This window comes from Stenella coeruleoalba (genome assembly GCF_951394435.1).
Source record: "Stenella coeruleoalba genome assembly, chromosome: 5".
NCBI classification, from domain to species: Eukaryota; Metazoa; Chordata; class Mammalia; order Artiodactyla; family Delphinidae; genus Stenella; species Stenella coeruleoalba.
In genome coordinates, this window is record NC_137150.1 from 63860986 (window position 1) to 63878391 (window position 17406).

General features: G+C 41.7%; 1 protein-coding gene across 10 annotated transcripts in view; it reads right to left on the bottom strand.

The window, feature by feature from the left end:
* Positions 1–17406, bottom strand: part of DGKG (diacylglycerol kinase gamma) — a 210109-nt gene that overhangs the window by 175568 nt on the left and 17135 nt on the right. The window contains exon 1 of one of the 10 annotated variants that reach the window (XM_079923085.1): positions 209–279. The exons of the other annotated variants lie outside the window; for them this stretch is intronic. The gene's annotated coding sequence lies outside the window, so the exon portion shown is untranslated. Of the gene's footprint in view, positions 1–208; positions 280–17406 lie in introns of those variants that run through there. 10 annotated transcript variants of the gene reach the window in all.

Consider the following 17406-nt stretch of genomic DNA (forward strand, 5'->3'; position numbering starts at 1 on the left):
AAGAGGTAGCCATACTCCCAAACTCTGGAAAACTTAAAATGCGTCTAGTGAGAGGTGGTAGTAGGGCCACCTAAGGGCATCCTCTAGTCATGAAAATGCCTCAGGCTGTAGGTGTCCGTCTCATGACGGTAGCTCATGTGGTGTGATTTGAAAGGTAAGCCAGTCTCTCCTCCACTGATTTCTAAATTCCACTATTAGAGCTGCTTACCTTCCTTTTATGAGTCATTGAGTCACTCTGGAAATTCAAATACCACTCCCCTCAAGGCTGGCTAACATCCTAGTGACTGAAGCAGTTTTCTTTCCTCTTAGAACCATAAAAACATGATTAAAGGGAAGGCCTGCTGGCTCCATTGTGGAGAGCCTGAGGGAGGGAGGGAGGGGGTGGATTCAGACAAAAACTTAGCATCTTTTCCTTTGAGCCCCTCCTAGCATGGTGGCTCTATCAGTCCTACCATCAGTCATTAAATCAGTTTAATGAGTTGTGAAATTAATGGGGTGTGCTATTCTAAAAACACATAATACAATAGCATAGAATGCAACGGAATGAGATGGAATTGAAAATAAGAGTGCATCTCCTTTCAGTTATACATACATGTATACACCTATCATAATATAAAGTGTATTTCTTATTCTAGGTTGAGGTTAAAAAAATGTTGAAAAGTCATCAACCTCATAGGACAAGGAATAAAGACCAATGTTACCAAAAAACAAGCCCAGTTTTAATAAAAGAGAATCCATCGTAGAGAGTCAGACTTGAAGGCAAGTCTGGGAGTCTGGAGCATATGAGGAATGGTGGAGGGGTGGCAGATCTGGACAGTTCTCTGCAGTGGCAAATAGACTTGGTTGGTGTGGACCTGGAAGGCTGAACTAGAGCTGAGAGAAAGTGCTGGAGGGAGATCTTCTGTAAGGAGATCCTCTGTAAGGAAGACCTTCCATCAGTCAGCACTCTCCAACGGTAGGAGGAAATGCATGGCAAGGGAGTGAGATGCCTGCATCTTTGGGAACATCCAAATTCTAGTTTCTCTCCTTGAAAGGTCTAATTCTCGGGGCTTCCCTGGCAGTCCAGTAGTTAAGACTTGGTGCTTCCACTGCAGGGGATGAGGGTTCAATCTCTGGTCAGAGAAATAGGATTCCACATGCCACAGGAAAAAAAAAAAGAAAAAAAAATGTCATTCTCTTCTTAATCCACTGGCCAACTGGATTCTGCTTCTTAGCACCTGCTCTTGCCAAGGTTTCCAGTGTGAAACTTAATAAAGGAAAACCTAAGAGGGAGGCAGGAGGCCAAAAGGGGAAGCTCTCACACAGTAATACTGATGTCAATTGCAGGAAGAACTGTCAATTATAGACCCCAACAGAAGACTCATCAACAGGAAAGAATCATCAATTACAGGCCCCAACGGGAAAAGGTGTACATTGAACGCCTAGAAGAAATCTACTACCCTAGCAATTCAACCAATGAGTAACTGTCATCACCCTGAGCTCCCACTTTTGTCCAATGGACTTTTATTCAAAACATCCCCTCCCAACTTCCTCCTTTTTTTCTATAAAATAACATTCCTCTTTGTTTTTTGGACTTGCCTATGGCATTTGCTATAGCTTGCTTGTTCTGAATTGCAATTCCTCTGCTATTCCCAAATAAACTCATTTTTGCTGTAAAATAACTGGCTGTTTTATTTTTAAGGTCAAAACCAGTAACCCAGTTGTCAAATCCAACAGGCACCTTTCAGGCCTTCTTTGCTTTATTTGCTCTCTATGCAGCCTTGGCCTTTGCAGAAAACAACCCCCCGGAAACTCTTTTATCTTTGTAAGTGTTCCTCCTCAGTCTCATTCCACTTTTTCTTTTGCCATTGTTAAATACTGGGCGTTTCCACAATCCTATCCTCAGCCCTCTCCTCACATTGCACCCTTTCCCTCAGGGATCTCATCCACTTCCACAGCTTCAATGACTCCCAGGCATGCTGCTCCAGCCCTGCACTCTCCCTTCAATCCAGATCTGCATATCCAACTGTCTACTGTGACTCCCTACTCTGTCCCAAACTACCCTGAATCAGCACCTTTCCATGCCCCCAACCTGCCCTTGCTCTGTATTCTGGTCATGCCCAAGAAGAGCCAATACTCAGGCCAGAGGTCTGAGGCTGAACCTAAGCTCCTCACCCTTTCTCTCCTGCCAAACCCAGGCACCAGTCTGGGAGTGTGACTGTCCATTGTGTGTTCCCTCCTCTCCACGATGCCAGGTGGCTTGTTAACTCAGACCCTCATCTGCCTGGTCTCTGACAACAGCGTCCTGCTGGTCCGCCTGCCTTGGATTTTGTGTTCTTCCCCTTGGTCTGCTCTAAATTGCCAACCAAATCACATCTTTCCCAGTAATAAAATTCTTCGGTGGTTTCTATTGCCTATAGAATAAAAGGGAATCTTTTCATGATACACAAAGCTCTTTATGATCTGGCCTTTGATTATCAATTCAGTCCCACAGCAGGACCCTTAGAAACATTTTCCACCATACAAGGGAATTCAGCGTTGCAACTGGTATTAACACTGCTGCCAGACACATTTTATACTGTGCTCTATGCTTTACATATATTATCTAATTTAGTCCTCATAACAACCATGTAAATTAAGCATTGCCTTTCCTATTTTTAGACAGGAAATATGAGGCAAGATGCTTAGTAAATATGGTGAGGATAAAGAAGGAACCCCCCAATGCTTTTGCTTAAAAAATGCCTCTCTGATCTTATCATTCTGCACATTTCAGAAGCTCAGAACTCTAAGAGGACCCAGAGACACACAACATGATAGAACACCACAGAACTTGAAGTCAGAAGGCAGGGGATTTGAGTCCTGACTCTGCCTCTTATAACTATTTGACTTTAAACAATTTTTTTCATTTCTTGAATCTTGGTTTCCTCATTTTAAAGATGGGAATAACTAATAAAAAAATCTGAGTTAGTATTAGGATTGAGTGAGTTAATATATGCAAAAAACAAACAAAAAACCCCCCAAACCCCACCTAGCATAATGCCTATCACACAATGGACACTCAGTAAATAATTATTGTTATCATCCTATTGCAAATACAACCACTTAGCAATATGACAGTCAGCTGACAGCATTTGGGTGCTTCGTGCTGTAACATAGATTTAAGAACTCGATCTCATCCTGCTTCAGGTTGCTGTAATTTTAAATTACTCATCAAACTTTTATCCACTAGTTTTACCACCCACTGATGATTCTTTCCTGGATTAATTATTACTATGATAGTGAATTTCTAATTCCATCCTCCCTTCTATATTAGTTGGGATTCTACTGTGAGGGAGAGTTTTCCCTTCTTTCTTTCTTTATACTATACTATACCTTATACTATAAATACTACATATACTATAAATATATAAAATGTTTATATAAGTATACATAATACATAAGTATAAATGTGTATTACTTTTACATATAATATATATTTACTTATATTCATGGACTCTTACTTTATTCAATGGCTTATAATCCATTACCATCGTTATTTGTTTTGATTTTCAAATTGTCCCAGATTTGGCCACAGCAAGCTCATTCAAGGTGATTCCTTGTTCTTTAGACATATTCCTATCATTCTCTGATCACATCTTTATTTTCTGGTACTACAAAATATTTCAGGATCATCTTTTTCTTCCTCAGTACTGTCCTGAAATCAATCATTTTCCCAAAGATCCCTGATTCTTTCTAGTGGAGAATGGTTTTTGAAACCAAGGTTTGGGTACTAGGTATGCTCATTGCTACTGGGGTGTCACTACTTCTAGGCCCTGTCAGGGACAGAGCTAGGAAATATATTCACATGTACACACATATCTCATCTCTGGCTATTTATCTATCTTCCCGTCCGTCTGTCCATCCATCCATCCATCCATGCATTCATGTTAAAAACCCCAAGTTCATTCTCATACACTCTGTCGTTCCATATTGTTAAACTCCCTTCTCCAACAAACTCTGTTTCCATTATCTACAATGTGCTTATTTTCTCAACCCTAAAATATACAGAAAGTAGTTTCGGAAGTGCTAGCCACATCTCTGTGAAAAATAGAGTTCAAGATTTATTTATAGTTCCTCTGTCTTCATCCAACTGCATATCCTCAAAGGACTATTTTCAAAAGTTACTTAGGTTAGTTCTTTCCCACTCCCATACATTCCTGTTTGTATTTCACTGTAGGGTTTTCCTCCATTCCCACTGATTCTTTTTTAGTATGGTTTCAAAAGTCAGAACTATATAAAAAGGTTTCTTCAGAGAAGCCTTGCTTTCCCCCGTTCCCTTTACTCTGTTCCCATCCCCCTCCTTATCATCTTTTCCCCACCCTATACTTATGTTTTCTAGTTTATTCTTCCTGCTTATTTTCACATCATTGAGCAGATATATGGATATTTTCTTATTTCCCCTTCTTTACCTACAAAAGGTAGCACGTTGTAGATTGTCTTTTGCACATTGTTTTTTTCACTTAACAAAATGTCCCATGAATCATTCCATATCTTCATAGATATCCTCCTCATTTAGAACCAAATTTGACTGCAGCATTTACCTGCTTAAAACCCTTCAGAGGCCTCCATTGGCTTCCAGGATTAAAGGCAGGTTCTTTGACCAGTTGCAGAAGATCCTTCATCTGTGGCACAGCTCACCTCCCCGCCCTTACTCGAATGACCTCCGGCTCCACATGCCCCACGTTACAGCCAAGTCAACCTACTGTGTACTTCTAGCACCTAGCAAAGTATTTGGCACATGGTAGGACCTCATAAATGTTAGTTAAGGGACTGACAAACACACCACGCCTTTAATCTATCTGGAATTCCCTTCACTCCTTCCTTCCCAAAACAAACCACTACTCATATGTCTGGCTGCAGATACAAAGGTCACTATAGTTTTTTTGAACTCTTTGAGCAAACCAAGCTGTTCTCCCAGCTGCATTCCCATAGAACACATACATTGTCTATATTTTTCTGTTGTAGGAGCTGACAGTCCCATGTGGGAGACAGATACCTGAACAGATAATTAACACACAGCTGGTAAGAGGAGTGGTACAGATATACACAGGGAACTATGGGCCTCGCTACTGTGTCTGTAGCAGGCACAGGGCAGGTGGAAAGATTCCTGAAGTTAAGAAGGAGTACCAAGGTAAAGAGGTATATGTTGCAATAACTAAACAAATTATTATCGTTGCTGCTCCACTGCAGCTTAGTGCTTGGCTTCATAGTGGAAGAAACTGCACCATTCTTTTTTTAAAATTTTGTTTTATATTAGAGTATATTGATTTACAATGTTGTGTTAGTTTCAGGTGTACAGCAAAGTGATTCATTTATACATATACATATATCCATTCTTCTTCAGATTCTTTTCCCATATAGGTTATTACAGACTATTGAGTAAAGTTCCCTGTGCTATATAGTAGGTCATTGTTGATAATTTATTTCACATAGAGTAGTGTGTATTTGTTAATCCCAAACTTATAATTTATCCCTCCCTCCATGTTTCCCCTTTGGTAACCATAAGTTTGTTTTCTAAGTCTGTGAGTCTGTTTCTGTTTTGTAAATAAGTTCATTTGCACCACTTTTTTTTTAGATTCCACATATAAGTGATATAATATGATATTTGTCTTTATTTGTCTGACTTACTTCAGTTAGTATGATAATCTCTAGGTCCATCCATGTTGCTGCAAATGGCATTATTGCATTCTTTTTTTATGGCTGAGTAATATTCCATTGTATGTACCACATCTTCTTTATCCATTCCTCTGTTGATGGCCATCTAGGTTGCTTCCATGTCCTGGCTATTGTAAATAGTACTGCAATGAACATTGGGGTGCCTGTGTCTTTTCGAATTATGGTTTTCTCCACATATATGCCCAGGAGTGGGATTGCTGGATCATATGGTAGTTCTATTTTTAGTGAAACTGCACCATTCCTTTTTTTTTTTTTAGAATAAACATAATTCAGTGTTTTCATTCATATTTTTGAAGTTTGTCTGAAATGTATTAATAAACCTTTATATAACTTGAAGGTGTGGCATAAGGTTTGTTTTTTTAAAATTTACACATTCAAGATTGAATAACAAGTGTATTAATATAAATTTTTTTCCTTTTCAAATATAACTCAACACAGCTTTTATCCCAGTTTATTTCTCCATTTACTGGATACATTTATGGAAGGCACATAACGGGTATTTTGTTTTCTATTATAGCAACTTAAATGCAGGTAAGACTTACATAAACCTACTTCTGTTATTTAAGGAAACTGGCAGATTTTCAAATAGTGCTACAAATTACTATGACACCAGATCCTATGGGTACGTTGAGAAAGCCTCTTCTTAGGCCAAAGGATAATTATTTTGCATGTCTTCTTATTTGTTAACTATAGGCTGACAACATGTAGAAAACATGGGCTTAAAAAAATTGCTTTGCTGTTCGGGAGTATATACTATAATCCCCCCCAGGCTATTATTTAAACCAGGGGCCTATTGCCTATAGGCCAAATTGGATCTGCCACTTGTTTTTGTAAATAGCTTAGTGAAACTGCACCATACTTAATTTCCATCAGGAAACACTGCCTGACTCTCCAGATGGTAACTGCTGACCATGCTCCCACGCGACAGTCCCCTCTGGTTTTCCATCCTTTGATAGAGATGATGGCTACTGCACAAGAGGGCTTGCTCCAGCTGACATCTCTTGGCATTTATCTTTCTTCAGCCTATCTTATCACTTCCCTCTTGGAGGCTCTTTGCAGTGCCAAAATCTTCTTATTACCACCCTGAACATCTTTGCTGACAGAAAAAAATGTAATAGGATCTTCTAAATAACACTCAGATTGGATATTGTCAGGCTTGGGTGGGAGAAGAGTGTTTTACGTCCCTACAGCTATGCCACTCTTAGCACTTGCTTCGGCTCCCCTGGCCTCAGTTTCCTTGTCTAAAAATGAGGGGGTGGGAGTCATGGTTTTGAACACATTTCCTAGCTCTGCAATTTCATATACTGGATCAAATCCTATTTGTTCTGTACAGATGCTGGCATGGAAATCACAAGTCAGAAGGAAGATGGCAAATTCAATAGGTATTGAATTGCACCTCAGGTCTCTCTATTCATTCCAATGAATCAGCCATCGCCAATTATCCAGGAACAAACACCTCTTCATCTCCTCTTTGCTCTCATAAAGACATTAATTTATGAATATAGCATCAGATTGGGGGAGCTTGTTTATATGCGTCTGATGATTTATAACAGACCGTATTTTTTAAAGGGAAGAATCACTAAAAACTAGAAAGATACAAATCCCTCTCTCTTCCCAGACTTGTGACAAGTCACATCTTGATAACTGTACCATCTCTGGGCCTTTGCTCTTGCTGATCCTTCTTCAACTCTGCAACTCCTGTTCAGCCTCTGGAGTTCAGTTCAAGTATCACCTACTCTAAGCAGCTCCCTTTAATTGCCTGGACGGGGCTGGACATATCTTCTCTGCTACCCAATAGCTCCTTGGGCTCTTCTCCATTGCGGCACCCACCACACTGCAGTGTACTTGCCCACCCTTTCCTGCGAGACTGAGCTCCTTCAGGGTGGAAACAGTGTTCTGCCCACTTTGTAGCTCTAGTTATTAGAGGACTTCTAAGTGTTCATTTCTTGACCACTAGAAAAGTGGTTCTCAACTTTCTTTCACTGCGACTATTTGCATGGAGCAAAAGTCCTACCACACCTGTTTGCACTTCCCAATAGAAAAAAGACTGGGTGCTAACAAAGAACTGGAGAGGAACAAAAGACACTAGTTGACGTAAAATTGATAATATTAGTTCTGCGTCACTTATAAAAAACATGAATTGGTGTATATATTTTAATATTAAAGTAATTACCCATAAATTTATAACTATAAACTATAATCTATAAACTTATAATAGTCACTTTATTAGGCTTAACTTACAGTATGCTAGGGGTTAACTTGCTTGAATTCATCAATGGACTGTCACTTTTGTCATAGTCTATTGCATTGATGGTTCATGCCTCCTGACATTCACGTCCTTTTTATTTTCTATCCCTTGAGTCTGGGCTGTGCCTGTGACTTGCTTTAACTTGCAGTAGAAGTGATGTTGTGGCAGTGTCAGGCCTAAGCCTGAAGGCCTGACAGCTTCCACTTTTGCGCTCTTGGAAGCACTGGACTGCCATGTCAGGAGTTCAGCCACCTTGCTGGAGAGATCACAGAGAAACCATGTGGACAGAGGGAGGAGAACCAAGCAACCCAACTGATGATGACACCTGAAGCCCCTGTGGTGAGATCCCAGTCAAGCCAGCCAGCCAGCACGCAGTCACGTACGCCACCCTGGCTGTGATGCCGGACGTGAAGCCACTTTGCATTTTACAGCTCTATAGACATGACGTGGAGTTGGAGATAAGCTGTCCCCGCTGAGCCCTGCCCCAGTTCTGGATGCACAGAATCACGCAGAATAATAAAATAACGGTTGAGCCACTACGCTTTAGGATAGTTAGTTATGCAGTCATAAATAACCGAAACAACTAAAGAAGCATGTTTGGGTTCAGATTACATATGTATCTGTTTAGCAAGAGAGTATGCATGATTCATGCTTGAACTGCAGCTTGCTCATGTCTTAAAATCTAGTAACTGGAAAATTATAGGCCTAAAATACCTTTGAGGCAAATATGTATCACTGCATGCTGTCGGGTTAACCAAATAGCCTCCACAAACTAATGGGATAATGATGAAGTTAAATGAACTACCATTTCTAATTAAAAAGCAAGAATAGCAGTAGCTGAACACCACAACTAACTCAAAACAAGTCTGACATTGCAATGATAACGGCATGACTTTCCCCCAGGTCACAGGATTCTCGAACCATCTGGCTGAGTGAGGAGCCAGTGGTTGCTGAACATTTAGAAGCAGCTTGACTTCACAGATAACCCAATTAGAGCCCCTGGAGAACTTGGTAATGACCTAATTTGATTTCATGAGTAGCAACTATGAGTAATCCCTAATAACTCATTTAGTAAATTACCAGTATATAAGTCCTTACACAAACATAAAAACAAAAGCCTTGGATTTGTGTGCTACCCGTAAGAATTCAGAGAGGACTTGCATTTGAGGATTCTGCATCTCATTAGTGGTCTCAGAGTGAACATGAGAAGCCCTGCTCTGGCGGAGGTGTGAAAATGTCAGGCTGAACAGAGCTGCCCAGGTGCAGGGGACTGGTAGCCAGGAGACGCATGCAGTCTCCCGGGAGAAGCTGAGACCTGCTACTTGAGGGGCTGCCTTTGGTACAGGCAGGCAGTGTCAGATTGGGGAGTGTTTAAATCCCAGGGCCATCACAGCTCAAGTGGGCTCATTCATTCACTTATTTGTTTATCTGTTATACAAGTCATTAAAATAGAAGCCATAGCAGCAAACTTCATTTATAGACTATCACACATCTGGTGCTTTGCACACTGCATCTGTAATAGTCAACAACCCCTGAGAGCAAGGTATTTTGATGCCCATTTTACAGCTGTAAAAACAGCCCCAGAGTGATTCTCTTAAGTTCATCCATCAGTAAGTGACAGAACTGGTATTTGAACTCAAGTCTGTTTAGTTCCAAAGCCCATGGTCTTTCTTTTACCATCACACCTCTGGATGAATACCTACTGAGTACCGAAGTGCCAGGTCCTGTGCTAAGTGCTGATACCATCAATAAACCAGCTATGGAGAGCCTAAATCCTCATCCTCAAACTGGAAGGTAAATTAGAAGCCAGAGGAAAAACCATGGCATGCACCTGGAAAGCCAATATTATTTGAGGGGGAAAACATCTACATCATATTAAACATGAACAGAGAATGGCATAGAATGCAAAATATTCAGGAAGTTTGAGGTAAAACATGAGACTTTGGAAAAAAATTAAGTTCTTGCCCTGGGGCCACCTTTGCTCTCAAAAAATGTGGGAGAGTGTTCACTCGGCCCTGCCATTAGGGGCACGCTACAGCGGAAATGCTAAAGAAATGGGGCTATAAGCATCAGGACCAAGGTCCGATTCTGGACTCCAGAGCTGAGGGGCTGATGTAGGGATAAGAGCATGAGAGGAGGCCTCCTCCACAAAACTAACGCCTGGGGAAAATGACTCACATCCAGTGTCAGGGAACCTTCTTCCCAAAGCACCAAGCACAGGTCTGGCATTGGAATTAGAACAGAATTCAAATCTTGGCTCTACCACTTACTAGTATGTGACATTAAACCAGCGTTCTTCATCTCTAAATGGGTATAATAATAGTAGTAGTACATGTTTCACAGGGTTGTCATGGGAATTATTTGTCTAATGTTTTATGAGTATCATAGCAAGTAAAATTTCCTATCAGTGGTTCTTAAAGTGTGGTCCTCACACCAGCAGTATTGGCATCAACTGGGACCATGTAAGAAAAGCAAATTCTCAGAACCCACCCCAGATCTCCAGAAATTCAGGGTGGTCCAGCAATTTGTGTTTTATAGAGCCCTGGGGATTCGGATGCATGCCAGTGTTTATAAGCACTGCTTTACATTAATGCAAGGGACAGAAAGAAGAAGAGAAGCTTGGACTACCTGCAGCTATTCCTTCTCCTTAGGGGGCCCTAAAGCAGACAGATTCTGGATCTCTCAAGTCAGTTCCACTTTCCCAAGGCAGGAAAACATCATTGGGAAGCCAGAGCCCCACGACTGTCAGACCTAAAATTCTCATGATATGATTTATATTCCCTGGGGAATTTTCCTTTCTTTACAATCTGGATCTATGTTTCATACTCCTTCTACCACATTTTGTGCCAAATATATAATCTTGAGGAGGGCACAGAGCAGATAATAGGAGTTTCCTACCAAAAAGTGAAGGGCAAAACCCAACAAACAGAAAAGCCTGAGAGGGCGAGAAAATGACAGCCCTATTCATGCCACAGAGCATCCCTGTGTCAGGAATGACACAGTCACAGAAGAGACACCTCAAGATATGAGTATGGGGCTCAGGCACAACTAGAAAAAGACAGCACTATAAAAATATCAGGTATTGGGCTTCCCTGGTGGCGCGGTGGTTGAGAGTCCGCCTGCCGATGCAGGGGACGCGGGTTCGTGCCCCGGTCCGGGAAGATCCCACATGCCGCGGAGCGGCTGGGCCCGTGAGCCATGGCTGCTGAGCCTGTGCGTCCGGAGCCTGTGCTCCGCAACGGGAGAGGCCACGACAGTGAGAGGCCCGCGTACTGCAAAAAAGCAAAAAAAAAAAAAAAAAAAAAAATCAGGTATTGTGGTGGCAGTGGTGTGGTGTGTGCTTGTGTGTGTGTTAACAATAACCACAACAAAACCACACCACAGAGACAACACTCAAGTTTAGAAGTGTGTGAAGCCGCATTAAGCTTGGAAAGTTCCTGTGGGCCAGGAGGAGCTTGTGGTGAGCTGGCCTCTGAGCATTCTCCACTTGATGAAGCTCTTGTGTTCTCCCTCCCCTCCCTCCTCTTCTAGCCCTCCATCTCCATTCTCTAATTCTCCTTTCCTTTTCCTTCTCCCCACTTCCTGATTCCCATAACAATCTGAATAGCTGCTATTTATTGAGAATCTACTGCCTTCTCCACATTAATATAATCCTCAAAATAATCTTTCAAGGAATTATCATGCCACTGTATCTAGGATCAGACTCCTTGCAGGCAGCTAAGCCATTATTCAAACCCATGTCTGCCTGATGCAAAGCCCATACTTTCCCCGGCATCTGTGCTGGCTTTCAGACCTGGGAAAATTATTAATACTATCTCTAGATTACAGACTGCCTGAGGATCAATTTTCTGGCTCATTGCAGGAACCCAGGATTTAGTTTACAGAAGACTCTGGGCAGTCATGTGCCTCTTCTTCCACCAACTCTATAGAGCAGCAATGTCCTTTGGGGAATTACATAACTATGGTTCAGCACCATGGACAACAGCACCCAGACATGGCTATACCTTATTCTGACCCCTGACAATATGTCCCCGGATGGCCCCCTCCACCTCAGAGGTGTCTAGCCCCCAATTTGAAAAACACCTTATTAATAATGGTTAACCTTTACAACATGCCAGACTGCCCTAAGCAATTTACATGATTTATCTGGTTAACTACTCCTAACAACCCTAAGAGGTAGATACAAACAAATATGCCCATTTTAAAGATGAGGAAACTAAAGAACAGAGAGTTAAGTAACTTGTCCTAGGTCATGCAGCTATGAACTGATAAATACAGGATTCAAATCCAGATAATGTGACTCTGGGGTGGTTCTTCACCATTATGCCATGTGACACAAAGATAAATAGGGGCAATGAAATCATACGACAGCACTTGGCATTAGATAATCATCAAGAAAATACAAACATATTTGTAATAATTTAAAAATATTCTGATTTGAGTAAAAGCACAAAATCTAAATCTTTGCTCTTGCCACATAGTATCTGGTACCATTATTTTAGGCTGGGAAATGTCATTTGTTTTTATACTCATTTAAATCATACTTCATTGGATAGAAACAATAATAAGGCATTGTTGCCACCTTATCAAATTGTTCACACTTTAAAAATAGGGAACATCCTTGTTGCTAAGAAAGCAATGAAATAGAAACTCTCCTACACTGCTGGTATTGAAGTAAATTAGCCAAAATAACACTATATATCAGTAGCCTCGACATGTACATTTCTGTGTAATTTTACTTCTGTAAGTTTATCTTAAGAAACTAACTATGGATTTTTGAGGTAGTGGTCAAGACGGTGGAGTAGGAAGACCCTGAACTCATCTCCTCCCATGGGCACACCAAAATTACAACTATTTACAGAGCAACTATTGATGAGAAAAACCGGAAGACTAGCAGAAAACATCTTCTACAAATAAATATATGGAGAGGGAACCACAATGAGACAGGTAGGAGGGACAGAGATGCGGTACGGTCAAAACTCATACCCCTCAGTGTGTGACCCACAAACGAGAGGATAATTACAATCGCGGAGGTTCTCCCCAGAGAGCAAGTAGTCTGAGCCCCACATCAGGGTCCCCAGCCTGGGGGGTCCTGCACTGAGAAGATGAGCCCCCAGAACGTTTGGCTTTAAAGGTGTCGGGGCTTACTTTTGGGAGATCCAGAGGACTGTGGGAAATAGAGACTCCACTCTTAAAGGGCGCACACAAAATCTCACCTGCCCTGGAACCCAGGGCAGAAGCAGTAATTTGAAAGAAGTCGGGGTAAAACCCACTTACTGATCTTGGAGAGCCTCCCGGAGAGGCAGGAAGCAACTGGAGCTCACCCTAGGGACATAGACACTGGTGGGAGCCATTCTGGGGGGCTTGTTCTACCACATGGACACTGGCGCTGGCAAGGGCCATTTTGGAATCCTCCCTCTATCTTATTAGTGCCAGGACCCAGTCCCACCCACCAGCTTTTCAGTCCCAGTACTGAGATGCAACCAGCTGGGGAGAGATACAGCCCCAATCATGAGCAGGCCTGCTGCCTTAAGACCCCCTGAGCCCACAGCTGTCCCAGGACTGCCTCTGTCCACTAGAGGGCCCAGGACCTGGCCCTGAAGACCAGTGGGCCAGCACTAGCCCAAGGACCTTGCCTCACCCACCAGTGGGCAGGCACCAGCCCCAGGAGCACTGCAGCCCTGCAACCTGCCATACCAGGACACAGCCCACCCATCAGCAGGCCAGCACTGGGCCCAGTGGGCAAAGTAAGCCACCACTAGCTCTGGAACACCTTGGGTCTCTCAGCCAGCCACCTGGGGAACTGGCCCCATCCACCAGTGGGTTGACACCAGATTTGGGACACCTCGGACCTCACGGTCAGCCACGTGAAGAACTGGCCCTGCCCACCAGCAGGCCAACACTAGATCTGGGACCCACAATTACCTATTCCAGAACTCAGCTCCACCCAACAGTAGGCCAGCACTAGCCCTGGGAAATCCCAGGGCTCCCAGCCAGCAGCCTCATGACCCGGCCCCACCCACCAGTGAACAGCAGCCTCTGCACAAGGTAGGGCCTGGCAAGCAGCTGGATGGGGAGCCGGCCATGCCAACCAGACCACCCATTAGTCAGCCTGCCACAACGGAAGGACCCACGCAGCCCACATAGGGGGCACCCCTAGAGCATATAGTTCTGGTGACCAGAGGGGAGTGAGCTGCTAGGACACACAGGATGTCTCCTACAAAAGGCCACTTCTCCAAGGTCGGGAAACATAACAAATACCAGATTCATAGAAACAGAAACAGCAAATTAGGCAAAATGAGGCAACAGAGGAGTATGTTCAAAACAAAGGAACAAGTTAAAACCCCAGAAGAAGAACTAAGTGAAGTGGAGAAAGGCAATCTACCCAATAGAGAGTTCAAGGTAATGAGCGTAAAGATGTTCAAAGAATTTGGGGGAAGAATGGATGAACAGAGTGGGAAGTTTTTAATAAAAAGAGTTAGAAAATATAAAGAAGAACCAAACAGAGGTGAAGAACACAATAACTGAAATGAAAAATACACAGAAGTAATCAACAGTAGATTAGATGAGATGAGACAGGTTAGTGGAAATCACTGAAGCTCAATAGAAAGAAGAATAAAAAGAAATGAGGACAGTTTAAGAGATTTTGGACAATATCAGATGTACTAACATTCACATTATAAGGGTCCCAGAAGGAGAAGAGAGACAGAAAGGGGAAGAGAACATAACTGAAGGCATAATAGCTGAAAATTTCCTTAACTTGGGAAGGGAAACAGACATCCAAGTCCAGGCAGCACAGAGAGTCCCAAAAAGGATCAACCCAAAGAGGACCACACTAAGACACACGGCAATTAAAATGGCAAAAATTAAAGATAGACTATTAAAAGCAACAAGGAGAAAGCAATGAGTTACATACAAAAGAACTTCCATAAGGCTATCAGGTGACTTCTTAGCAGAAACTCTGCAGGCAGAAGGGAGTGGTATGATATATTTAAAGTGGTGAAAGGTAAAAACCTAAAACCAAGAATACTCTACCCGGCAAGGCTCTCATTCAGAACTGATGGGGAGATCTAAAGTTTTACAGACAAGCAAAAGCTAAAAGAGTTCAGCACCACTAAACCAACTTTACAAGAAATGTTAAAGAGACTTCTCTAAGTGAAAAGGAAAAGGCCACAACTAGAAACATGAAGATTATGAAAAGAAAAACTCATCAGTAAAGGCAAATATACAGTAAAGGCAGTAAATCAACCATGTAGAGAGCTAGCAGAAATGTTAAAAGACAAAAGTAGTAAAGTCATCTATATCTGCAATAAGTAGTTAAGTGATACACAAAACAAAAATACGTAAAATATGATGTCAAAAACAGTAAACACAGCGGTAGTGAGTAAAAACATAGGTTTGTTAAAATGCATTTGAACTTAAGAGATCAGTTACACAAAATAATCATATATATATTGCTATGTACAGTGTGGGGAATACAGTCAATAACTATGTGATATCTTTTTTTTTTTTTTAGAAATTTATTTTATTTATTTATTTTTGGTTGTGTTGGGTCTTTGTTGCTGCGCACGGGCTTTCTCTGGTTGCAGTGAGCGGGGCCTACTCTTTGTTGCGGTGCGCAGGCTTCTCATTGCGGGGCACAGGCTCTAGGTGCACAGGCTCTAGGCGCACGGGCTTTAGTAGTTGTGGCACACAGGCTCAGTAGTTGCGGCTCTTGGGCTCTAGAGCGCAGGCTCAGTAGTTGTGATGCACTGGCTTAGTTGCTCCACAGCATATGGGATCTTCCTGCACCAGGGCTCGAACCCACATCCCCTGCATTGGCAGGCGGATTCTTAACCACTGCGCCACCAGGGAAGTCCCTGTAATACCTTTATATAGTGACATATCATAACTAGACTTACTGTGGTGATCATTTTGAAATGTATAGAAATACCAAATCACTATGCTGCATAACAGGAAATAACATAGTGTTGCAGGTCCGTTATACTTCAAAAACAAACAAACAAACTCACAGAAGAAGAGATCAGATTTGTGGCTATCAGAGATGGGGGTGGGGGGAGGGGGAACTGGATGAAGGTGGTCAAAAGGTAGAAACTTCCAGTTATAAGATAAGTAAGTACTAGGGTTGTAATGTACAACTTGATAAATATAATGAACACTGCTTATGTTATGTATGAAAACTGTTAAGAGAGTAAATCCTAAGAGTTCTCATCACAAGAAAAAAAATTTTTCTATTTCTTTAATTTTGTATCTCTATGAGATGATGGGTATTCATGAAGCTTATTGTGATAATCATTTCATGATGTATGTAAGTCGACTCATTATGCTGTACACCTTAAACTTATACATTGCTGTATGTCAATTATATCTCAAACTTAAAGAAAAAACAAAACTAAAAAGTGAGGATGTTTCTCATGAGCCATTATGGACAACTTATCAGAATTTATTACAAAGAGAGAAGTTAAAGTTGTAGAATAGTGTATACAGTACAAAAAGGTGAAGAGGAATAAAATATAGATATATATCTTAAAAAAAGAAAGTAACTATGGACAAAAATAACAGCACTACCTCTGAGACTACTGTTAGTACTTCTACAAGATTGCAGCTCTGAGGATATTTTTGGCAGTATGTTTATAATAGCAAAAAATTCCAAACAATTTAAATGTCTCACAATATGGGACTGCTAAATACATCTTGGTACATGTATCTAATTAAATACTATGGGGAAATGTCTTATACAGATTAAATGTCAACAGCCAAAAGTTAGTTAAAATATTAAACTGTAAATATTTGTAGTATGTGCTGAACTGTGCCAACCAGATCCCCTTTTGGAAAGGATTTACTTCCCCAGCTACTTGGGAGTGCTGCTGGAAGACAGCTCTCAGCTGTCAGCCCTTTTCAGGAACTGTCTTAGTTGAAGAGATCTGCCTTGCCCAAGGTCATGCCCCCTTCCTGGGCAACCCACATACAATTACTGAATGATACAAATGGGAAGGGGCATAAAGGCCGGGTCCCCTCAACCCAATGGGAAACAACTCAGCAGGGCTATCCCAGTCCAAATTCTTTGCCAATCCTGCTCTGTCCCATCCCTTCCACAAGTAATGATCCCAAAAGCATTCCCTTTAAAATTAATAACACTCCTGCACTGCAATCTCTATCTCAGAATCTGCTTCCCAGGGAAGTCAATCTGCAACAATATGGTAATTTAAAGAAACCCCATATAGTCTTAAGTAACTTCTTGTTTAAGAAGAAAGTGAAAATATGGAAGAGTTACCTATCAATCTAGTAAATGTGCAGTTTGATTATAGGACGCTTGTAGCCTTAAATAAATTTCTTAGAAAACAAGGGAGATGAAAATAAATAAATCAAGCCTCCAACTCAGGAAGCTGGAAAAGGAGCAAAAGAAAGCTAAATAAAGCTAAAAAGGGCAGCACTAAAGATGAAGGCTAGAACCCACAGCAAAA